General features: G+C 36.6%; 1 protein-coding gene across 6 annotated transcripts in view; it reads right to left on the bottom strand.

The window, feature by feature from the left end:
- Positions 1-25,685, bottom strand: part of TBC1D5 (TBC1 domain family member 5) — a 550,248-nt gene that overhangs the window by 421,403 nt on the left and 103,160 nt on the right. Inside the window, exon 1 of one of the 6 annotated variants that reach the window (XM_030328646.1) lies at positions 10,351-10,369. The exons of the other annotated variants lie outside the window; for them this stretch is intronic. The gene's annotated coding sequence lies outside the window, so the exon portion shown is untranslated. Of the gene's footprint in view, positions 1-10,350; positions 10,370-25,685 lie in introns of those variants that run through there. 6 annotated transcript variants of the gene reach the window in all.

Below are 25,685 nucleotides of genomic sequence, written 5' to 3'. Positions count from 1 at the left end.
ACACTCCCCAGCCCTCTATACTGGTCCTCTCCTTGCCTAAGTGACTGAACACCAGACCACCTTCCAGAGCAGTATTTGTGGAAGAAAAAAAAGCCCTAAAGACTAGGTTACCTAACCTAAAATTGTTTCTGCTTTTAAAATATGATGGCCTACAAATTCACTGAAATAATATCTTTCATTGAAAATACTCAAAATGACCTTATCTAAAGACTATCAATATGTAAAACTTACGTTTAAACTTTTAACTGCCTTTCTGAGCAACGCCTGATGATGTTAATTTCTCAGTCCATGATACTTGGGGTGGGAGTGAGGGTGGGAGGAGGATGTCCTAAAAGAAAGACTCTTCTTTGTGTTGTAAAAACGTCATTTTGTTTAATTCTCACAATAGCTATATGAAAAGTCCTAATATTATCATTACTCCTACTTGCTCTGCAGATGAAGAAATGTAGGTATGGTTAACTAGATTTATTTAATATCACACTCTTAATAATTAGTATTTAAACTCAGGTCTGTAACGCTCCACAAGCCATGTCCTTTCCACAACATCACAATGCTTTCAAGTATACCTGTGAGTAAGTAATGTAAGTCAAAATCATGTGGTGAATTAAAGTGATTCCTTTATCTCTACCTCACCAAAGTACCTTGGAAACCTACCATCAAAAGTGATTAAGTGTGTATCACCTATGACCGTGGACCATGGACCACTGAAATCTGTGATTCAGGAAGCTCAAACATCAGTTTCTCTCACTTTATTTTCACTCTGAAGTATATTATCTCTTGTATTCAATACTACAGAAAAGAAACATCTCTCAAGCTCTGTGCTTCAGTGGTATACACCGATTTAGGATTAAACTCTCTAAACAACAAATTCTTACTTTTCTTTATGTAACCTTGATAGACCATACATACATACATAGTTGCAAATCAGACTTTTTAAAAGGCATCCCTTCTCCAATGTCCCGAAAGTAGTGTGCAGGTTGGCCAAAGACAAAATACATCCTGAGCCTCATTAGTATAAATGTGCAATGAATATAGATAAAGCCCAGAGTAAGTCTTCAAATACAAATTATCATACTCAGAATAAATAATAAAACTAGAAAATTCAGATCCAGAGTTGACATAACCAATTAAAAAGGGTTCCAAAGAAATTATTAAAATACTGCCTAGAGGCAATTCCAGAATTTCCTTATGAAGAACTCATCACTCTTGACAGAGGGCCAGACTTCTTTTGACACTTAGCAGAGTTTCTCAATCAGAACACGTTTAAAACGAGACAGGAAGTTTCAGAATAAGCCACTTTTGGCTCTTGCAGCAAAGGAATAACGTTGACCAGAAAACAGAGCTCTACATGGCAATAAGATTCGACCATGTATGTGTTATGTTACGTATAAGTTACTTTTAGGAAATAGATTGGTAAATCATTTTCTCAAGTATGAGAATTTTAAAAAACTAAGTTCTGGGGTGGCTCAGTCCATTGAGTGTCCACCTGGGTGGCTCAGTCCATTGAATGTCTGACTCTTGACTTCGGCTCAGGTCATGATCTCATGGTTCACGAGTTCGAGTCCCACACTGGGCTCTGTACTGACAGTGCTGGGGATTCTGTCTCACTCTCTGTTCCTCCCTGCTTGCTCTCTCTCTCTCTCTCAAAGTAAATAAAAATAAACTTAAAAAAACACTAAGTTCAAAAAATTCTGTAGTTTATTTTCTTTTGATTATTATTATTCTAATTTTACCCTCAGTAGCTTAGACTATTTTGAGCTGTACTTAACCAAGATTTGGTGCCTAGAAACCACTTAACATAAGTTTATTAATTTCCTAAGAGCCATATTCTCAGTTCAATTTAGTCTCAGATTTCCACATACACAAAACATCCACCTCTAGATTGGTGCAGTTCTCTTCCAGACTTATATTTCTTCTTCAACAAAAAGCTCTCATCAGAGCAAAAACTCTTCACAAAGCAATGGAGCTGCATTTCCTAATGGACTGGCCTTCCCAGCTTCATACAATTAATAATAGGAAGGTCACAGTTCAAGATGGTAGGTAGTAAGATCCTGAACTCACTTCCTTTCATGGACACAACAATTTAGAATCACGTTTGAAATAATTCCCTATAAAGAGGACATACATACTGGATGAAAAGATCCTCCACAATAAGGGAAAACACCAAGATGGGTAGAAGGGGTAGAGATAAAATATTGCTAAGTAATAAACCACACCCCAGGTGTGGTGCTCCATGGACAGGAGGAACCTCAAAGGTATGGAACTTTTCCCTGAGGCGTAAAAGATCCAAGCTCCACATTGTGCACCCCAACCTTTATATCCTACACAGGAGAGACAAGACCTCAAAATGCCTGGCTTTGAAAACCAGCAGGGAGTATATCCAGAAAAACTACAGAACTATAGGGAAAGCGAAACCGACCCTTAAAGGGCTCACACACACAGACTCACTCAATCCAGAAACAAATGCAAAAACACCAGATTTAAAAAAACAAAACAAAAAACAAACAAACAAACTAATAAAAACAGTGCACAAAACATAGGTAAAAGAGATCTACTTTACCAATCTCAGAGCAAGCACCAGAGAGGCAGGAGGGACTGAGACACTGGCAGTAGCCATTTTTGCTAGTTTATTCAGCCTTATCTCCAGCACTGGAGAGTGCCATTTTGGAATCCTCCCTCAAGACTGCTAATGCCAGAGGATGGTGCCCCACTAAGAAGCCCATACAACCCAGCAGCTCAGCCAGACCCTGCAGCTGACAGGATAATAACTCTGCCTAACAGTATGCCTGTAGCAACTGCGGCCCTGTCACAACAGGGGGGCACATGCGGCCCACACAGGGAATACCTCTGGAGCACCGGGGCAGATTGCATTTCTGGGCCCCACAGGACAACTCCTACATAAGGCTGTTCTTTCAAGACCAAGAGATGGCTGAACAACCTAAACACAAAAACAAACACAGACTGGGCAAAATAAAGAGACAGAAGAATATGTTCCAGTCAAGGGAACAAGATAAAACCTCAAAAAAAGAAATAAACAAAATGGATATAGGTAACCCACTCAATAAAGAATTCAAACTAATGGTCATAACGATATTTACCAAACTCATGAGATGAACAGATGAAGACAGTAAGAACTTCAATGAAGAGATGGAAAAGGTATCCATACCAAGACACCTCATACTTAAAATGTCAAAAATTAAAGATAAAGACAATCTTAAAAGCAGTAGGAAAAGGCAATTAGTTACATATAATGGAACCCCCACAAGACTATCCACAGATTCTTCAGCAGAAACTTTGCAGGTCAGAAGAGAGGGAGCATGATCTATTTAAGTGCTAAAAAAGAAAAAACTTCCAACCAAGGATCAAAGATAATCTACCCAGCAAGGTTATCATTCAGAAGTGAACGGGGTATAAAGAGTTTCCCAGACAAGAAAAAGCTAAAAGAGTTCATCACTACTAAATTGGCTTTATAAGAAATATTAAAAAGACTTCACTAAGCATAAAAGGAAAGGCCGTAACTAAAAATAAGAAAATACCTGAAAGAAACATATATCACTGGTACAGGCAAACACATAGAAAAGGCAGTGGATCGACCACTTATAAAGCTAGTGTGGGGGTGCCTGGGTGGCTCAGTCAGTTAAGTGTCCAACTTCGGCTCAGGTCACGATCTCGCGGTCCGTGAGTTCGAGCCCCGCGTCGGGCTCTGTGCTGACTGCTCAGAGCCTGGAGCCTGTTTCAGATTCTGTGTCTCCCTCTCTCTGACCCTCCTCCATTCATGCTCTGTCTCTCTCTGTCTCAAAAATAAATAAACGTTAAAAAAAATTAAAAAAAAAAAAAAGCTAGTGTGAGAATTAAAAGAAAAATTAGTAAAATCACCTGAATCTATAATAATTAGTTAAGGGATACACTAAATAAAAAGATGTAAAATATGACATCAGAAACAAAACACGGTTGCAAAAAAGAGTAAAAGTGTAGTGCTTTCAGGATGCTTAGAACTTAAATGACTACCAACTTAAAACAGACTGATAAATATATAGGTTGTTATATATGAACCTCATGGCAACCACAAACCAAAAACCTATAATAGATACACAAAAAATAAAGAGAAAGGAATCTAAATGTAACACTAAAAAAAGTCATCAAATCACAAGGGAAGAGAGAAAAAAAAATGAAAGGAACAGAGAAAAATTACAAAAGCAACCAGAAAACCATTAATAAAAGGGAAATACATACCAATAATTATTTTCAATGTAAATGGATTAAATGCTTCAATCAAGAGACATAGGTGACTAAATGGATTAAAAAAGAAGATCTATCTATATACTGCCTACAAGAGACTCATTTTGGATCTAAAGATACACACAGACTGAAAGTGAAGGGATGAAAAAAGATATTCCATGGAAATGGAAACAAAAAGAAGGCTGGGGTAGCAATACCTAGTATCAGACAAAAAGCAGGTAGCAATATTTACATCAGACAAAATGAACTTTAAAGCAAAGGATGTAAAAGGAGACAAAGCAGGGATTACACACATAATGATAAAGGGATCAACCCAACAAGAAAACATATATAATACATGTAAATATTTATGCACCAGAGGAACACCTACAGAAAAAGCAAATATTAGCAGACACAAAGGGAGAAATTGACAGTCATACAGTAACAGGAGGGGACTTTAACAGTTCACCTATGTCAATGGAACACATCACTCAGACAGAAAATTAATAAGAAAACACTGGCCTTGGGGCGCCTGGGTGGCTCAGTCGGTTAAGCGTCCGACTTCGGCTCAGGTCATGATCTCGCAGTTCATGGGTTCGAGCCCCACGTCGGGCTCTGTGCTGACAGCTCAGAGCCTGGAGCCTGTTTCAGATTCTGTGTCTCCCTCTCTCTCTGCCCCTCCCCCACTTGCACTCTGTCTCTGTCTCAAAAATAAATAAACATTAAAGAAAAAAAAACAACAACAACACTGGCCTTGAACAAACATTAGGTGAGATACACCAAACAGATATATACAGAACATTCCATCTAAAACCAGCAGAATATACATTCTTCTCAAGTGCACATGGACCATTCTTCAGAATATTATCACATTAAGCCACAAAACAACTCTCAAAACAATTTGAATTTAAAAGAAGACTAAGGGGGCGCCTGGGTGGCGCAGTCGGTTAAGCGTCCGACTTCAGTCAGGTCACGATCCCGTGGTCCGTGAGTTCGAGCCCCGCGTCAGGCTCTGGGCTGATGGCTCAGAGCCTGGAGCCTGTTTCCGATTCTGTGTCTCTCTCTCTCTCTCTCTGCCCCTCCCCCGTTCATGCTCTGTCTCTCTCTGTCCCAAAGATGGATGGACGTTGAAGAAAAAAATTAAAAAAAAAATAAAAGAAGACTAATATACCAAGCATCTCTTCTGACCACAATGGTATGATACTAGAAATAACTGTAAGAAGAAAAATGGAGGAAAAAAAGAAGAAAACTGGAGAAAAACAAACAACACATGGAGACTACACAACATGCTACTAAATAACTAATGAGTCAAGAAAGAAATCAAAGAGGAAATCAATAAATATCTTAAGACAGGGTGTCTGGGTGGCTCAGTTGGTTAAACATCTGACTTCACATCAGGTCATGATCTCACCATTCCTGAGTTTGAGCCCCGCATTGGGCTCTGTGCTGACAGCTCGGAGCCTGGAGCCTGCTTCGGATTCTGTGTCTCCCTCTCTCTGCCCCTCCCTGGCTCATGCTCCCCCTCTCTGTCTCTCTCTCTTTCTCTTGCTCTCAAAAATAAACATTAAAAAAATTTTGTAATATCTTAAAAGAAACAAAAATGGAAACACACTGCTCCAAAACCAACAGGAAACAGCAAACACAATTTTAAGACAGAAGTGTCTAGCAATACAAGTCCACCTCCATAAACAAGAAAAATCTACAGCAGAAATCAGACCTTATACCTAAAGGAACTAGGAAAAGGAACAAAGTCCAAAGTTAGAGGAAGGAAGGAAATGATAAAGATCAGAGCAGAAAAAAATAGAGAGTAAAATAAAAAGTAAAAAAGATTAATAAAACTAAGAGCTGATTCTTAGAAAAGATAAACCCTTCTGGGCATAATTTAAACTTGGTGGGATAATCCTTGAAAAGACAAACAAAATTTATAAACCTTTAGCAAGACTCATCCAAAAAAAAAAAAAAAAGACAGACAGAAAGAAAGAAAGAAAGAAAGAAAGCCCAAATAAATAAAATCAGTAATGAAAGAGAATTTGCAACCAATATCACAGAAATATATTACCATGAAAAATTACAGAGCAAAAAACTGGACAACCTAGAGGAAATGAATAAATTCCTAGAAACACAGTCTTCTAAGACTGAATCAGAAAGAAACTGAAAATCTGAAGATAAGTATTTACTAGTAAGGAGGTTGGATCAATAATCAAAAAACACCCAACAAACAAAAGTCCAGGACAAGAAGGCTTCATAGGTGAATTTTACCAAACATTTAAAGAAGAGCTGATACCTATCTTTCTCAAACTATCCCAAAAAATTGAAAAGAAAGGAATGCTATCAAGCTCATTTTATAAGGCCAGCATTACCATGACCTAAACCAGACAAAGACACTACAAGAAAGAAAACTGCAGGCCAATATCACTGGTGAACATATATGCAAAAATCCTCAAAAAGATATTAGCAAGCCAAATTTAATAATACAGTTAAAGGATCACACATCATGATCAAATGGGCTGTATTCCAGGGATCTCATAATGGTTCGACATCCACAAATCAATCAATGTTCTACACCATATTAACAATAGGAAGGATAAACATCATATGATCATCTTGAAAGATGCATAAAAAGCACTTCACATAATTCAATATCCATTTATGATAAAATCTCTCAACAAAGTGGAAACAGAGGGAATGTACCTCAACATAATAAAGGCCACATATAACATCTTACTCAATGGTGAAAAGCTGAAAGCTTTTCCTGTAAGATCAGGAACAAGACAAGAATGCCCACCTTCACTACTTTTATTCAACATAGTGTTGAAAGTCGTAGCCACAGCAACTAGGCAAGGAAAAAAACTAAAAGGCATCCAAATTGGAAAGGAAGATATAAAACTTACTGTTCACTCATGACATGATACAATAAATAGAAGTCCCTAAAGCCTGTACCCAAAGACTACTAGAATAAATGAATGCAGGAACGTTGCAAGATACAAAGTCAACATAACAGAGATCTGTTGCATTTCTATACACTACTAACAAACTATGAGAAAGAGAAATTAAGAAAACAGTCCCATTTACAATTGCATCAAAAAAGAACAAAACACAAAGGAATAAATTTAACCAAGGAAGTGAAAGAGCTGTATGTTGAAAACTATATGACAATGATGAAAAAAAATTGAAGACAACACAAATAATTGGAAAGATATAGTATGCTCATGGATAAGAATATTCTTAAAATGCCCATACTATCCAAAGCAATCTACAGATTCAATGCAAATTATATCAAAATTACAATGGCATTTTTCACAGAAAGAACAAATAATCCTAAAGTTTGTATGGAACTACAAAGACCCAAAGTAGCCAAAATTTAGGATATGTTCCTAAATTTCAAACTATACTACAAACTATACTACAAAGCTCTAGTAATCAAAACAGTATGGTACTGGCATAAAAACAGAAACAAGGCTCAATGGAATAGAGAGTTCAAATATAACCTCATGTTTATATGGTCAATTAGTGTATGACAAAGGAGGCAAGAATACACAGTGGGGAAAAGACAGTCTTTTCAATAAATAGTGCTGGAAAAACTGGACAGCTCCATGCAAAAGAAAAAAAAAAGGATCACTTTCTTACACCACCTACAAAATCCAACTCAAAACGGTTTAAAGGTAACACCTGAAACCATAAAACTTCTACAAGAAAACATAGGCAGTAAGCTCTTTGACAGTCACCTTAGCAATATTTTTCATCTGTCTCCTCAGGCAAGGACAACAAAAGCAAAAATAAATAGCCTGCCTGGGGCGCCTGGGTGGCTCAGTCGATTGAGTGTCTGACTTCAGCTCAGGTCATGATCTCACAGTCCATGAGTTTGAGCCCCGCGTTAGGCTCTGTGCTTACAGCTCAGAGCCTGGAGCCTGCTTCGGATTCTGTGTCTCCCTCTCTCTCTGCCCCTCCCCCGCTCATGCTCTGTCTCAAAAATAAATAAAAACATCAAAAAAAATTTTTTTAATGAACAAATATGGGATTATATCAAACTGAAAAACTTTTGCATAGTGAAGAAAAACATCAACAAAATGAAAAGGCAACCTCCTCAATGGGGGAAGATATTTGCAAGTAATATATTCAATAAGGGACAACATACAAAATATACAAAGTTATAAAACCCAGAATCAAGAAACAAACAATTAGAAATGGACAGAGGACCAGAATACACATTTTTTCAAAGAACATACATAGATGGCCAACAAGCCCATGAAAAGATGCTCAACATGACTAACCATCAGGGAAATGCAAATCAAAACCACAATTGAGACATCACCTCACACCTGTCAGAATGGCTAGTCTCAAAAGGAAAAGAAGTAACAAGTGTTGGTAAGGATGTGGAGAAAAAAGAAACTTTGTGCACCACTGGTGGGAATGTAAAGTGGTGTTGCCACAATGGAAAACAGTAAGGAGGTCTCTAAAAAATTGAAAATAGAGGACTACCATACAATCCAGCAAATCCACTTCTAGGTATTTACCCAAAGAAAATGAAAATTCTAGTTCAAAAACACATATGCTCCCCTATGTTCACAGCAGCATTACTTACAATACCAAGACATGGACGCAATCTAAATGTGCACGGATAGATAAATGGATAAAGAAGACGTGGTATGTACACACACACAGACACACAGACACACAGACACACAATGCAATATTATTCAGTCATGAAAAAATGAAATCTTCCCATTTACAATATGGATGGACCTCAAGGGTATTACGCTAAGTGAAATAAATCAGACAGAGAAACACAAATAGCATATGACTTCATGTATATGTGGAAAAAATTTTTTTTAATGAACAAACAAAACAGAAACAGACTCAGATGCAGAAAAGAAACTGAAGGTTGCTGGGCAGGGAATGGAGGAGGGGGGAAATGAGCAAAATAAGTGAAGAGGATTAAGAGGTACGGTCTTCCAGTTACAAAATCAATAAAGACACAGGGATATAATATACAACATAGAGAATACAGTTACTAACATTGTAACAATTTTGTATGGTGACAGGTGGTAACTACACTTAGTGATGACCATTTCACAATGCATATAGATATCAAATCAATATACTGTACACCTGAAAGTAATAGTACTATATGTCAATTATTCTTCAATAAAAAACAATCACCTCAGTGTATCTTTGCAGGAATGAATGACTCATTAACTTGACTTATTAAAGGAGACAAGCTCTTAAACCACAACAAATAATAATCACAGAATACTAAATACTTTTAGAAAACCATACAATCTAAACACACAACAAGCAAATTTCTAACACTCTAAGGACCATGTATATCAGAAAATCCTAGAACTTTTCAGGACTTCAAGTATCAGCAAGACTCAATTATAAGTAGTATACTGAATTAGATATATATAAATGTCTAGTTTACCTGGCATTTTTAGTAACCAGAATTCTCAACAGCACTTCTGATTTTTAGAACTTAAAGTACCATTTTACTTATCCCACAGAGCTTAAATTATGCCCAGAAGAGTTTGTTTGGGCAAGAAAACAATATTCAGTAACCAGAATATTTGCCCATGTAAGAAAACAAAATTTACCATATGTGAGGGTTCATTTTATCAATTTCTGTGATTAAACATCAGGAAAGTGTGCTTCATTTGGGGGGTGGGGGGTATAACAGTAAATACTAAATATATACAGTAACATGCTCAATGGTAACAAACAAATCTTGTGAGGTTTCTGTGAGTTAAGCAAAACAAAACAAACAAAAACAAACACCAAAAAAAGGGCTTTGTTAACCTCTAATAATGCAATACAGAAATTATATTTATGCTTTGTGTAATAATAGATGTTTTCGTGATACTGAATAGACTTCTTCACACAAAGATGAAGATCATTCACCAAATTATGGTGACTACTGTATTATACTCTGAAAAAATGATAAATCGTATCGGCCTGCTCTGTAATTGTAGGCACATTTATCTTGAGTCTCTTTCTTCTAAATTGTGATGGACTAGAACACAAGAAAAATAGGTCTCCTCTCCCATCACTACCCCACTGCCCACTTCTCTGCCTCTTTCACCATAAAGTCAGTCATAAACTGCTTAGCACAGTCTAATTTTCTTCAAATGTTCTTACCTTATTATTATTTACTCAAATCTTCGGTTATCCAGGATACATGAAACATGAGAATATTATAATTAATGTAAAATAAGGGACCATAATGGTATTTTAGTAAGGAAAATTATGATTAGTATTAATTTGTATGGAAATTTTTATATAATTTTTGGAATGTACAAATGAAATAAAAAGAATCAGCATAAGAAATGTTTAATTTAATATAATTAAATGTGAGAGAATGTCCTTCAGAAGACACAAGTTAAACACAGCACTTTATAGTAATACACCTTTATAAGGGTTCAGAACTCACACATTTAAAAAATCTTTTTGTGAAAATTCAAAAAGACACTTTGACAAACAAGTCATTTTTATACTAAATAACACAACAACAACAACAAAATAACCCAAAACTAGTAAATCAAAGAAGGATCTCAATACACACCAATAGCTTGGGATAAAACAAACTTTTATCCAAGAGAATGATTAACCATGCAAAAGCTGCTAATATTAGATTAAAATCAGGTATTTTCCAGAATATCTTTTTCAAGTGTAATGTACAGATAATATCCCAGAGAAGAGAAGTTATCTAAATAGTCAGGTAACTATTTAAAAAGTAATATGTGTTGGGGCACCTGGGTGGCTCAGTCGGTTAAGCACCCGACTTCGCCTCAGGTCATGATCTCACGGTTTGTGAGTTCGAGCCCCGCATCAGGCTCTGTGCTGACAGCTCAGGGCCTGGAGCCTGCTTCGGATTTTGTGTCTCCTTCTCTCTATGCCCCTCCCCCACTTGTGCTCTGTCTCTCTCTACCAAAAATAAATAAATGTAAAAAAAAATTTTAAAGGAAAGTAATGTGTGTTTTTTTTTAACTTTCATTATTTGCAAGCTATTTAGAAGAGTATTGTCACATTGAGGTAATTATAACCCATTAATACAAATGGTAATTTAAAATATTTTCTCAATAACACCTAGTTTGCACTATTAAAAAATTCCATAGATGGTAGTGAATAAAGATGAATAGAAATTTAATCCATTTTCAAGTTTTACATAATGACCTGTGGTCACATGTAACATTGAAACCACATTCTCAATCTTTCTGTACTCATTCCAATTAATAACATACCAGCATCTAACTACAAATATTTTCTTTTTTATGTATGAAATCTGCAGTTATCAGAGATTATCAAGGAAAAGAAACCAAGGTTACTCAAAGTCAAAAAAAAAAAAGAAGTTTTAGTACATCTGCAAATTCATAGCTGACTCTCTCAGTCCCCAATTCAATTTCATTCCTGCTGACTTCTGAAGAGCTGCAATCAGTACCACAGCCTATCGGACCTACGATAATCAAAGAGAAAAATGACTTCTCATATCTTTAAGAATAGACTAACAGTCTTTTTGTTTATGATGTTTACTGGGAGTTTCCTATTACTAAAATACTGCATATTATGCAACCCACTAAGAGTAAAACTATACAGAAAACAATATTTTTGTAATATTTAATGGCATTAATGATTTTAAAAATTAAACACAAAATTTAGCTAGAAAAAAACCACCTTAAAGTGATGAAGTGAATGAAATGCATCTTCCCAAAAATCTATAGCAAACATAATACATAATGGTGGCACATCAGAAGCATTAGCCTTTAAAAAAGAATAAGACAGATGCCCACTATTACCACTTTTACTCAAGACTGTACTAAAACTTCAAAACAGAATAGTAAAACAAATCAGTAAGAAAAGGCATAATGAGTAAAAAGGAAGAAAACAAAGTTGTCATTTTTTTCAGATACAATAGTCAAAAGAACCGAGAGGATCTACAGACATTTTATAAAATTTTAATAAGAGAATTCAGAATGTTTTCTGGATATACACAAAAATAAGCTTTCTGATTTTGATTTAATACATCCACTTTCCCTAATCCATGATTATCTCTTTCCCTTTTTGTGTGCTCGAATGTTGGCTTAAGTCTTCATTAATGGAGTGGCCAACAAAAACCACATGATATATTAAATGCTAAGACTTACCAGTAGAATAGTGCACCTCCCTTCTCAGATCTGTTACATTTCCATTGCTTTCTATTCTAAGACCAAATTACTTCTGTAATTAAAATGTCCTTTTTAGGGGTGCCTGGGTGGCTCAGTCGGTTAAGCGGACGACTTCGGCTCAGGTCATGATCTCACAGTCCATGAGTTCGATCCCCGCGTCGGGCTCTGTGCTGACAGCTCAGAGCCTGGAGCCTGTTTTGGATTCTGTGTCTCCCTCTCTCTGACCCTCCCCCGTTCATGCTCTGTCTCTCTCTGTCTCAAAAATAAATAAACATTAAAAAAAATTAAAAAAAGTAATCCTTTTTAGTTGCTAGTCTTTGGCCACGTCAGAGTGGGCCAATATCTCTAAGTATACCCTAAAATGTCTCCAATATATCCTATTTCTTTCCTATATCAGAATAAACCAATAACAACTCATTATTCTTAGCAAAACAAAGCTCAATTTACTTAAAGGATCACTTTGCAGTTGCCAAAATTAAGAGGACTTTGCCAGGTCCCTGCTCAGCCGGGTAGCCTTCAGCGGTATACCTACATTTATTTCTTACCATTTGCCTTACTGGCATTTTGCTTCCTAGACCACAGTATCATGCAAAAATCTGGAACATATTATTTACCACATGCTTCCAGAAAATTCCCACTGTTTCCATCTATAACTTCATTTGTGGGCCTGACTCACTATACTTTTCTCATTTCCTATCTCTAATTCAGTTTCTAATCCATGATGGGTTTGTTTTTTTCAAATTATCACTCAGTTCATACTTTATAAATTTTTTCAAAGTCTAGCAAAATACAGTACTAGCATTACATGACTATTTAACTTTTCAAATGGGACATTTTTCTTCAACATTATCTTTATAAAAGTACAAATTCCTTTTCATAGAACTCTTGCCATTTTGAATTACTGAAATTGTTCTCTCAATGGTCCAAATGTAATGTCCTTTCCCAAGTCTTTACACTCCTTGATTTCTCTATAGCCCTAATAACCAGGATCTCCTTCCTAAAATTCTCTCTTTGCCGTGTTTCTATCATTGTTTTCCCAACAACAAATCCATCAGGTCTGACCCTTTTTCTGATGCTGCCACCTAATTAACATAAGCGTTCTTCAAGATCTATGTTTCTTTTGGCTGATTCCCTCCTCAGGAAAAAAGAAAGAAATTTCTTTTGTGGGGGGGGGGGGGGCGGGGGTGGTTAGCTTAACATCTCATTCAAATTTCCTGTCTTCAACCATTATCTTCTGTCCCCATGTCTCTAGTTCTGACTTGGATTCCAAAACCTAGACCATGCTCACATGTACATATCAGCCAAAGTAGACACACATTGCCAATAGGTTGGATGCTGCCTCAAATGACTTCTCGACACTGCTCTGGACAGTCACTATACTACCAGATGAAGCGAGCACTGAAGAAGAAACCTACTCACCATCTCCAATCATTCCCTGTTTTTCTCCACCTGATTGATAGTCCGTATCAACACCTTATGCATACTTTATCACAGAACTCATTATGTTTCTCCAAAACTTTCTACTACTCCACCCTTCATCACCTTCTTTATTTTTTTTTATTAAACTTTTTTTAAGGTTTATTCATTTTTGAGGGAGACACAGAATCCAAAGCAGGTTCCAGGCTCTGAGCTGTCAGCACAGAGCCCGACATGCGACTCAAACTCACACACCGTGAGATCGTGACCTGAGCCAAAGTTGGACGCTCAACCGACTGAGCCACCCAGGTGCCCCCACCTTCATCGCCTTCTAAGGAAATCTTGAGAGTTTGATAATTTTGTTTTGTATCTTCAGTCCCATGTTGTTGCTCTATTTTACTGAATAGCAATGTGGTATCTATCAAATCTGTCTCGTTTTATTCTCCAGTGTCATACTTTAATATAAGCACTTAGTATCTCTTAACAAAGCTGCTAAAGCTGTTAGCTTCCTAACTAGTCTCCCACCTGCAGTCCCTTCCCTTCCTTTTTTCAGACTTACTATGTCCTGCAAAGTAATCTAATCATCTCACCCAATGACTACCCAAATTTCTTATGACTGCAAGTGGTATCCTTCACCTTACTTCTAATCTTACTTATGTAGTCTACCAAATATAACATCTCTATTCTTTACTCATGACGTTTCTTCTGGTTGACAGGGTCTACCTTTCCTTTAGGCTAGAGCAAACTGGAAGGAGTAGAGACATAAATTCAACAAAACCTGACAATACAATGGATAAAGATGAGTGACAAACAAGAATCAGGATGATCCTCAGGTTTCTACTTTATACAATAAGATGCACGGTACTGGTCACTTAAAACTGGGAGCATTTGAGGAGAGGGTTAGAACTTATACTGTGAAGTGACTTTGACATCCCAAAGTGGACACTGATACCAGGTTGGCAGGTGAACATGTAGATCTCCATCTCAGAAGACAGATGTAGAGTAGAAATTTTACTCTCAGTGGGTACCTGTGTGTCTCAGTCGGGGAAGTGTCTGACTTCAGCTCAGGTCATGATCTCACAGTTCATGAGTCTAAACCCTATATTGGGCTCCACGCTGATGCCAAGCTTGCTTGGGATTCTCTCTCTCTCTCCCCCTCTCTCTCTGCCCCTCCCCTGCTCACTCTCGCTCTCTCCCTCCTTCTCAAAATAAATAAATAAACTTTTCTTTTAATCTTTGTTTATGTTGAGAGAGAGACAGAGTGTGAGCAGGGGAGGAGCTGAGGGGAGGGAGACACAGAATCCGAAGCAGGCTCTAGGCCCTGAGATGTCAGCACAAAGCCTGAGGCGGCTCGAACTCACAAACTGAGATCATGACCTGAGCCGAAGTCGGACACTTAACCGACTGAACCACCCAGGTGCCCAATAAATAAATAAACTTAAAACAGAAAAAAGAATGTTAGTCTCAGAATAGCTGTAATATAGATGATAACTTAGGCCACATGTTTGCTTAGAAAACTAACATAGTTCAAAAAGAAGACAGAATAGAATTTTAAAAGAGGCAGCCCAGGATGTCAGAAAGAAGAGGCAGTCAGAAGCCGAGTAGAGAAGAAAGAGCTAGGAGACTGAAAAAGAACAACCAGAAGAATGTGATTTAACAAAAAGTAAGGGGAAAAAATACATTCAGAAGAAGGCAGGGTCTGCAATGTTGAAAGCCACTAAGAGGAAAAACAAGCAAGTAAGATAAAGAGAAAATAAATCCATTAGATTGAGTAACAAAGGGGTCTCAGCAGCGGCCTTGGTTTTAACAATGGAATAACCAGAATGGAGCTGTTTAAAGGATGAGAATGGAAGGTAAAACAATGAAGGTGAAAGGTAGAGACAACGCCTTCAAAATATTTAGCCATGAAAGGGAAGAGAAATACTATAGAGAACCGTATATGACAATACACGTACTGCCTGTAAAGCATTTCGAACTGTGCATTATTACCTTGCGCAGATCTATCTTTTCTCCCACTGCTAGCTCTGTTACTCTGCCCACTAAGGTAAGGAATAAGGCAAGGATACCCACTAGGGCCACTACTACTTTTTTTCTGGACATGTTAGTCGATAAAATAAGACTAGAGGAAGCCATTAGAAGTATAAAAAACAAGAATTGGAAAAGAAGAAACAAAACTATTACAGACAAAGATTGTAGGGAGAACAACTGGCAAAGAAGAACTAAAACTATCTGCAGATATCCTGATGAATACCTGGAAAATCCTAGAAAATCAATGACAAAACTAGAGAACAAAAGATTTTACCGAGGGAGCAGGATATAAAATAAACATGAAAACATCAGTAACACTCACATACACAAATAAAACCAGATAGAATATATAATGGATGAGAAAACCACACTTAAAACAGTAGTAAAATAGTAAAAAAGATTAAGTAAGAATAAATTGAAATGTTCAAAACCCACATAAAGAAAAATAAACACTCTTAAAAGAGACAACAGTAGTCCTGAACAACTGAAAATAAATACTTTGTCACTGATTGGGACATCTCAATATCAATACACCATAAAATTATAAATATAATTTGAGCCCCCCAAAAATATGATTGACTTTTCTGTGGAGCTAGACAACTTGATACTGAAGGTCAAGCAGAAATGAAACATTCAAGAACGTCTAGGAAATACTGAAAAGAAATATATATGGGAAACCTTGTTAAAACATACTACATACATTGGGCTACCTGGGAGGCTCAGTCGGTTAAGCATGTGACTTCAGCCCAGGTCACGATCTCACCGTTCATGAGTTCAAGCCCTACAACAGGCTCTGTGCTGACAGCAAGAAGCCCGGAGCCTGCTTCAAATTCTGTGTCTCCCCTTCTTTCTGAACCCCTCTCCCACTCACACTCTGTGTCTCCCTCAAAAATAAATAATAAACACATTAAACATTTTTTAATTAAAAAAAATACCACAGAAATTAAAACACACGACAAAGCCTCTGTAATGAGAACAGTGTGGTATTGCTGCATGAATAGTCAGAGAGACCAATGAAACAGAGTAGGAAAGTGCAGAAATAGATTCGGCTATCATAAAGGTGATATCACAAAACACTGGTACAAGAATGGTCTTTTTAACAAATGGATACACATTTGCGGGGGGGGGGGTGTAAAAAATCCATCTATTTCTCACACTGAACCCAACTCCAAATAAACCAGAGATTTAAATGTAACAAAGGGAACTATACAAGTAAAAAAGAATCACTAAATTCCTCCTATAACCTGGGAAATCATTTAAAAAAAGCCTTCCTTACTAGAACTAAAATCCAAATATGAAACCTTTATACTACAAGAAAAACACAAGCAAAAGAAAAAGAAAGATGACAAATGAGGAGAAAACATTTTTTTGCAAGACTTATCACTGATAAATATAAATGGCTGATATCACTACAAAGAGCATTCAAAACTGAGGGGAAAAAACCAAATATCCCATATAAAGCAGCTCTTAAACATATAAAAAGACATTCAACTCCACTCCTAAGATGAACACAACAAATTAAATGGACACTGAGACACCATCTCTCATATTTCAAATCAGGAAAAATTCAAAAGTTTTACAGTTTACTCTGTTGGCAAAGCTGTAGAAAGACAGGCACTCCCATACACTAGTAGTGGAAATGCAAAATGCTACAGGAGAACTGGGGATATATCTAATAAAATTACATAAGCATTTATCCTTTGAAAAGCAAGCAATCCCACTTCAAGGAATTTACCCTGAAGATAAACCTGAAACAATATGAAAATACATAGGCACAAGGTTATTCACTACCGCATTATTTGCAATTTCAAGCTACTGGAGATTATTTAAGCGCCCAAGTATAAGAGATCGGTTGAATAAACTACATTACATACGTACACACAATAAAGTAGTAAACGTATGCAAAAAATTAAAGAGGAAGATCTCTATAAGGTGATATGGAGTGATTTTTAAAAGATATAGATAAATGAAAAAAGTAAATTGCAAAAGGACATATATACTATGCTATGTTTCATAAGAAAGAGGAAATAAGAAAAAAATAAGAAAATGTATCTGCTTATCTTTATAAAAGGAATGATGAACTAAAAAACAGTAACGTTGGATACCTAACAAAGGATGCGGTGGAATGAGGGAAATAAAGTGACACTTTTCTGAGTATACCTTTTCATAAAACTTTACCTTTTAGAAAAGTAAATCATCACTTTCTACCTATTCAAAATAATTAAATTAGCAATGATATAAAGACGAAAAATATGCAAAAGCTGACAGCAAAGTAAAATGAGTGACTTAAACTGTATTTCAAATTAATACTATATCCATCCTTAAGGGATAAAAAAAGAAAGAAGTAATGCAAGTAATTAGGAGTACAGCATTTGATTAAATATACTCACAGAATTCAGTGGGGTGAGGAGAGAGTACTTCAAACAAATCTTGAATTCTTTTTGGTAGATTTGTTCATTGTAGTGGTATAATGAACCAATTCTGAAACTATTTCAGATGTATTATTGAGCTGCGCAAGTAAGTTAATGTGTTGATCCTGTCGGAAGCCAATGTTCTCACGATGAAAGAAGAGACATACAAATATGGAAAGATGGAAGGCAAGAAAGAACCCTGTGGAGATGGATTAGAATTAGAGACACTGGTGTGACCTAATGATTCCTAAAGTATGTAATATATGTTTATCAGTATGAATGTATGTATACATTCACCCATCAATGTACATGTGTACATATATATATAACCCTTATTTCCTAGCTCTGTCCTCTTTCTGTCCTCATGGCCTAAAAGCCAAGATCCTATAGAGATGAGCACCATCCAGTAGCAACCAACACACAATAGTGCCCAGATCTTGATCTCTAATAACATTCCCCCACTAAAACCAGGAATCTTCAGAGAAATGGCTGCCCAGAACTGTGACAGAAAAGATAAAGATTCCGTGACAATCTGTTTTGGCGGAAAGTAAGAAAGCACTCAAAAATGTGATAGGGGAGGGGTACCTGGGTGGCTTAGTCTGTTGAGCATCAACTCTTTTTCTTTCTTCCTTTTTCTTTCTTCTTTCCTTCTTTTTCTTTCTTTTCCTTTCTTTCTTTTTGTTTCTTTTCTTTCTTTCTTTTTATTTATTTATGGCAGAGGGGGGCAGGGAGGGGCAGAGAAAAAGGGGGAGAGAGACAGACTCACAAGCAGCCTCCACACTGTCAGTGCAGAGCCTGACATGGGGCTCAAACTCATGAACCATGAGATCATGACCTGAGCTTAAACCAAGAGTTGGGAGCTTAACTGAATGAGCCACGCAGGCACCCTGAGCATCAACTCTTGATTTTGGCTCAGGTCATGTGGGGGGATTGAACCCCACATCTGACTCTGCACTGAATATTGAGCCTGCTTAAGATTTTTCTCTCTCTGCCCCTCTCCCCTGCTTGTGTGCTCAGAAATAAAAATATTTTTAAAAATTAAAAAAATAATGTGATGGGTAGGGCGCCTGGGTGGCTCAGTCAGTTAAGCGTCCAACTTCAGTTCAGATCATGATCTCACGGTTTGTGAGTTCAAGCCCCTCATCAGGCTCTGTGCTCACGACTCAGAGCCCGGAGCCTGTTTCGGATTCTGTGTCTCCCTCTCTTTCTGCCCTTCCCCCACTCGCACTGTCTCTCTCTCAAAAATAAATAAACATTAACCAAAAAAAATTTTTAAGATAATAATGTGACAGGGGAATGCTGTAAAAGGTAAAATATGGGCCTCTGGGTGGCTCAGTCAGTTAAGCATCATCCAACTCTTGATTTCAGCTCAGGTCATGATCTCATGGTTTGTGAGTTCAAGACCCACGTGGAGCTCTATGCTCATCACTCAGAGCCTGCTTGGGATTTTCTCTCTGCCCCCCCCCCCGCCCCTTCCCCACATACATTCATTCATTTTCTCTCTCTCTCTCTCTCTCTCTCTCAATAAATAAATAAGAAATAAACATTAAAAAAAAAAGGTAAAATAAAATGGAGTCACTTACATCAGGGGGTTTTTAAACAGAGCCAAGTGCCTAATAAAGACATGGGCCTTACGCATGTCTTCACCAGGTAGAACCACGAACTTTTGAACTGGGCCAAACTGCAAATATTCCAAGGACTCAGCCTGAAATTTGCTAAAGTAAGAAACTTTGCTTGGTGATAGCCTTAACCAATTAAATTCAGCCAAGATTAATTTTCTGCTGCCAACATTAATCAAAATTTTTTGTTAAAAGAAAAAATACAAGCATTCCATTTTGTCTTTAAAAACCCTTGACATTTGTTCTGGGGTGGGGATTGGAGGGTGCAGGGACAGACACTATTTGGGCTGCTGCCCAAATCTGTGTTCCCTGAACTGCAATTCTGAGACCTCATATAAATGCTTTTGTTTTATTTTAGCTCAGCCTCTTTTCTCGGTCAACATTTCTATCTACTTTCACCAACCAAACCTGGACAATTTATAACTCAGTAGTGAATTATAAAGCATTGAAAAGAATAGATATCCATAAGCTCATACCAATGATAAATGATTGAATGAATAAATGATTGAATGAATAAATATAGTTGACCCTTGAACAATGCAAGGGTCAAGGGCACCAACATCCCACAGAGTCAAAAGTCCACATATTAACTTTGACTCCCCAAAAACTTAATTACCAATAGCCTACTGTTGACTAGAGCCTTACTGATAACATAAACAATCAATTAACACATATTCTGTATATGTATTATATACTATATTCTTAAAATTAAGCTAGAGAAAAGAAAATATTACAAAAATCAGAAGGAAGAGAAAATACACTTACAGCACTGTGCTGTATTTATGGGGAAAAAATCCACATATAAGTGGACCCACACAGTTTAAACCCACAATGTTCAAGGGTCAACTGTAAATCAGTCAGTCCATCAGCATAGATTTTGCGTTCATCAGAATGCTGATGTTGACTGGAAGGAGGGCTGGAACTGGAAAATCAGCAGTTTGTAACCATTATAGAAAGAACTGTACCAGGGAAGAGTCATCAATAGATGCTAAATCTAGGCAGAAATTTTGATGAGGAGCAGGATATTTGCATGATCTTAAAGTGTTTCCCCACAGACTGCTTATTAGTTGCAAGAGAAAAAACTGTAACTCTAGAGTAGAGAAATCTGACAACAGTCTGACCAAATGATAAAAATTACCATCACCAATATGCCTCCAGATGTGATGTCCTGAGAAGGACATAACATCATCTACGTGGTATTCTGGGTGGAATATATACAACCTGAATCTAATCATGAGGAAACAGGAGACAATCCCAAATGAAGAGTGATAGACAAATGAAGGACCATATTATTAAAAAATGTCAGTGTCCTAAAACTCAAGGGCTATGGAACCATTTCAGATTAAAGAAGGCTAAAGAGACATGACAACCAAGTGCAATAACTGATCCTAGACAGGATTCTTATTGAAGAGGGAAAATGCTATAAAAATATTATTGGGTCATTTGACAAATGTGGAATATGGATGGTAGGTTACATAACAATATTATACCCATGTTAACTTTACCAAAGCTGTTCATTATACTATAGTTATGGAAGAAAATATCCCTACTCTTAGGAAATACACACTGATACACTTTTAGGATGGTGCATCAATCTCTGCAATCTCTGTTCAAAGGGTTCGGGGGAACTGGGAGGGAGGCATTTGAGGGAGAAGGGAGAGAAAAATATCCGAATGATAAAGCCAATGCAGTAAAATCTTAACAGTAGGTGAATCTGGGGAAAAGAATATATACTCTTCCTACTCCTACAGCTCTTCTCTAAGTCTGAATTTATTCCTAGTTAGAAGTATTTTTTAAGCCAGCCACTTACTTTTTCTTACTGCTTGAACTCAAATGTTTAACTTGTTCAATTGCTCATGGTTTTCCTCATTCTAGCAAACATTAGGAATGCTCTGTTTCCTCCCTTCCATTTACCCACCAAATCTGACTGGGATCTAGTTAACATTCACTTTCTAAAAGATGCTTTCTCAGTTATTCGAGCCCTAAAAATGTCTGCCACATTCAACCCCTTCAGCACACAAGGGTTGCATCAGTACCTTTAGCACTTAAGTAACAATACTGGAAAGTCTGTTTGAAGTGGCAACACCATGACAATTTCAAAAGTTGTCCTCATCTCTTATTTTCATCAAGGAGAATAAATACTGGAGACAAGCCAGTTTGCATATGCTAAAGGAAAAGATAATAATGGTAGTCTTTCATTTCTTTTTTTTAATGGCAGTTTTTTTAAAAGGGGGGACGGGGAAAAATGCTATGGTCAAGTTAATTTGGAAAAATTGAATTAAGCTACACCAGGTTCTCAGATATTTTAATATAAATCAATGTATACTGTGATTCTCCTAGATAGGAAGAAAGTACATGATGCTTTCCAAAATTTGACCTCTTTTTATTTAGAGAATCTCCTGGGGAAAATACACCATAGAATACACTTTGGAAATGCCAACTACACTGTCAGTGGGAGAAAACATCAGAATATCTGGCCTGTGATAAAGACACTTAAAAAGAAACCACCAGCTTAACATTAGTAGGGTAACGAGAGGCATCCCACATATGATACAAAGTAGCAACTGATTCTAATTGCAATTACTTACAGATTAAATCCCTGTGAGATCTAGATTAAATATTTGCCTTCTTCAGGATCCAACTCCAATTCTGATGTGAGTTTAACACTGCCTCCTCCAACTCTCCTGCTGCATATGACCAACTCCACTATCAGCATCCCACGATTAAAACATACATACACTGAGCAAATGAGAGGCTTTGCCTGAGAAGCATATAGTAGTGCTTCTCAAATTTTAATGGGCGTACAAATGAAAATTTGATAAAAATGCAGATGTTGAGGGGTGCCTGGGTGGCTCAGTCAGTTAAGCATCCGACTTTTGATTTCAGCTCAAGTCACGATCTCATGATTTCCGAGACTGAGCCCTGCCATGGTGGGCTCTGTGCTGAGCATGGAGCCTGCTTGAGACTCTCTCTCTCTGTCCCTCCCCACCTCCAAATAAATAAATAAACTTAAAAACAATGCGGATGTTGACTTAGTAGGCATGGGATTGAGCCCAATATTCGGCATTTTCAGCAAGCTCTCAGGTAACACCACTGCCTTTGAACTATGGACCACACTTTGGGTGAGGGTTTCGGGCACCACAGGACAAAAAGTGGAGGCCCTTAAATTACAAGTATCCAACAGCTCTGTCTTTCAAACTGCTTTTCAAAGGTCTAATTCTCCCATATGAAAACAAGCTTTCACTCATTTGTAAAAAGAGAAATTGTATACAATAAAAAGATACTAAAATCATTATTACCTGCTGACAATTATTTTTCTTAGAAATGGCAGCTTTCTGCCAAAAGTCATAAAAGTGCATGTAAAATAATCATGTTTTGGTCTAAATCCTCATTCTACTTCTATTTCCAAAGGCCCACAGTGATGACACAGAAACATACTGACTCCTACGGTGGACAGATTGCCCCCAACCTCACTGACTCACTGACTTACAAGGCTGCAAAGAGAAACTATTACTGCCCTGCCTCCACCAAAAAAGAGACATGTATAAAGCCAGCATCTTTCTCAATGATTTACTGAAAGCAGCAGCTCATTTTAATAAAACCATCCCAAAACATAAAATTGATTGAACCAACTGCTGTGGTGGGCATACACAACAGCTGATCAAAATCATTCAAGATTTTTATTCTTACAGATTTTCTTTCAGGCTTTGAGAATATTTTCCCGTTCTATACTTTTATCTTGATATTGAAATCACTGACCCGGAGAAAAAAAGGATTTTTAAATCTGTGGAATAAAGTTTTAAACTACAAAGTCAGTCAACTCGAGAAAATAATAAACCAGATTACACACAACTTAGACAATGCACATACTAAAACTATAATAACCACTTTTCTAAAATATATTTTGAGTAACAAAATTATTCGGTTTAAACCGAATAACCTCTTATGTTGTCAAAAAACCGTGTGGCTTCTTCTAGGCATAACACTGTCAATTAGCAAAGTATTATAATATTACGTACAACATATTACCCTCATTCCTCACCAAGGAAAACTTTGTGAAATAAGAAATTATTTCTCTTTATAACTGGTTTTCTTGATATTAAATATTTAAGATTTTATTTCACTCAAAAGCAATGACATTTATCCTTTCACTGCATGTTAGATGATGCCTTTATTTTACTTTTTATAATAAAGTGATTTTATAGTATTTTTGTCACAATGAAGGACAAAGATAAGCCAACTGTTTAGATTCTTCTCCTTTATGTTGTGTCTTTGATCACTAACAATGCTGCGTGAACAGCCAACAGAAGGCTGACATTTCATAAAATATGCAGTGATAAAAACTAATACTGTAGCATCTGGGAGCGATATATAAAATGCAGAAATACACCTAATAACTGAGATCTTAAATTACAAGTTACTAAAAGCTAAATAAAAAGCATACCTAAGAATAAAAAAAGTGGCAAAATTACAAAAAGGTTTTTTGTACTTCTATTTCTAAAAACAAAGTTTTAAAAATAATTTAAGACTCTTAACATTTTCCCTGCTATTCTACACTTAAAAGCAATCTCCCTTCTCAGAACAGGGTTTCCGTACTCTGTACCCTTTCAACAACTGATGAACACATTACAAAACCACCATGAAAGTGGTGAAAATTTTCTATTTACTGTAGAAAATGCAGAGGAAATTTCTTTTTCTCAGATAATGGAAAAAAAACAGTATTGTACTTTAAAGACACGATGCCAGAGACCATAACCAAAATAAATTTTTAAAATGATAATAATCTAAACACATATACTCTTAATGCCAGTACCAATACATCTTTTCACAATCTAAGCCTTAAATTAGTCCTTGGGACACCACAGCAAGGAATTTGTGCTCAAATATACTTAAATAATTTTAACTTTACTACTAAATATCTGCTTTTTAATAGTGGGAAGTAGGTAAGGCACTCAATAAAGACGATCCAAGAGCAATCACGTGAATGATCTTGGTAGCATTTGGTTTAATATTCTATCTATATCTGCCAAAATCACAGTCCGGCAGAAGTGGTTCTATTGGTTTTTTTTCTTTTTTAACATGTATGTTAAGGGGGATGAAAAACTAAAAGCCATATTCAGCACTTCACAAACTCTGAATTACACTTTGACTAAAGAAAATATACAACAGTTAAGTATGTGGGAGGCAATTGTCCTTGTGCTTATAATTAGCATCTGAATTTAGAGATTTCACTGCTTAATGCACACCCATCCGCCTGTTATTCTTACCGTGGCTTTTTATGTCACTTAATGGAGATAAATACTCTTTTCCCTCCTCATATTTACATCAACGCTATTTAATTTTTTTAAAGCTGTTATAATAGGTTAAACAGCAGTCTCAACATCACTCTTCATCTCCCACTGGACAAAGAATGGCATTACAGGACTGAGAACAGAGAAGGCATATTTACATTCATAATGTTCCTAACTATAACATTTATGTCAATTATGATTTTATATTTGCAAATACAATAATTTTTTGTTTCAATGCATACTTTGCCATTCTTTTAACATTAACTTTCTATAGTTACTAGAATCTCAAACAATCCTACCTATGAAATACATGGTGTTGTTCAAGCCACTGGAAGAAACACTTAAAGTTAAAATAATAATGTGTCCAATAATGTATTCTGCTTTAAACTTGTTTTCCTACAAAAGACAGCTTTAGAATATTAACTAAGAAGTTCTGATAGTTTTGAGTTTAGGAAATGTTCCTTTTAAAAATATTTTTGGGGCGCCTGGGTGGCTCAGTGGGTTGGGTGCCCAACTTCGACTCGGGTCATGATCTTGCAGTTCATG

The sequence above is a fragment of the Lynx canadensis genome, chromosome C2 (genome assembly GCF_007474595.2).
Source record: "Lynx canadensis isolate LIC74 chromosome C2, mLynCan4.pri.v2, whole genome shotgun sequence".
Taxonomy (NCBI): Eukaryota; Metazoa; Chordata; class Mammalia; order Carnivora; family Felidae; genus Lynx; species Lynx canadensis.
The sequence above is the reverse complement of the archived record's forward strand: the minus strand, read 5'-3'. Positions and strand labels throughout refer to the sequence as shown.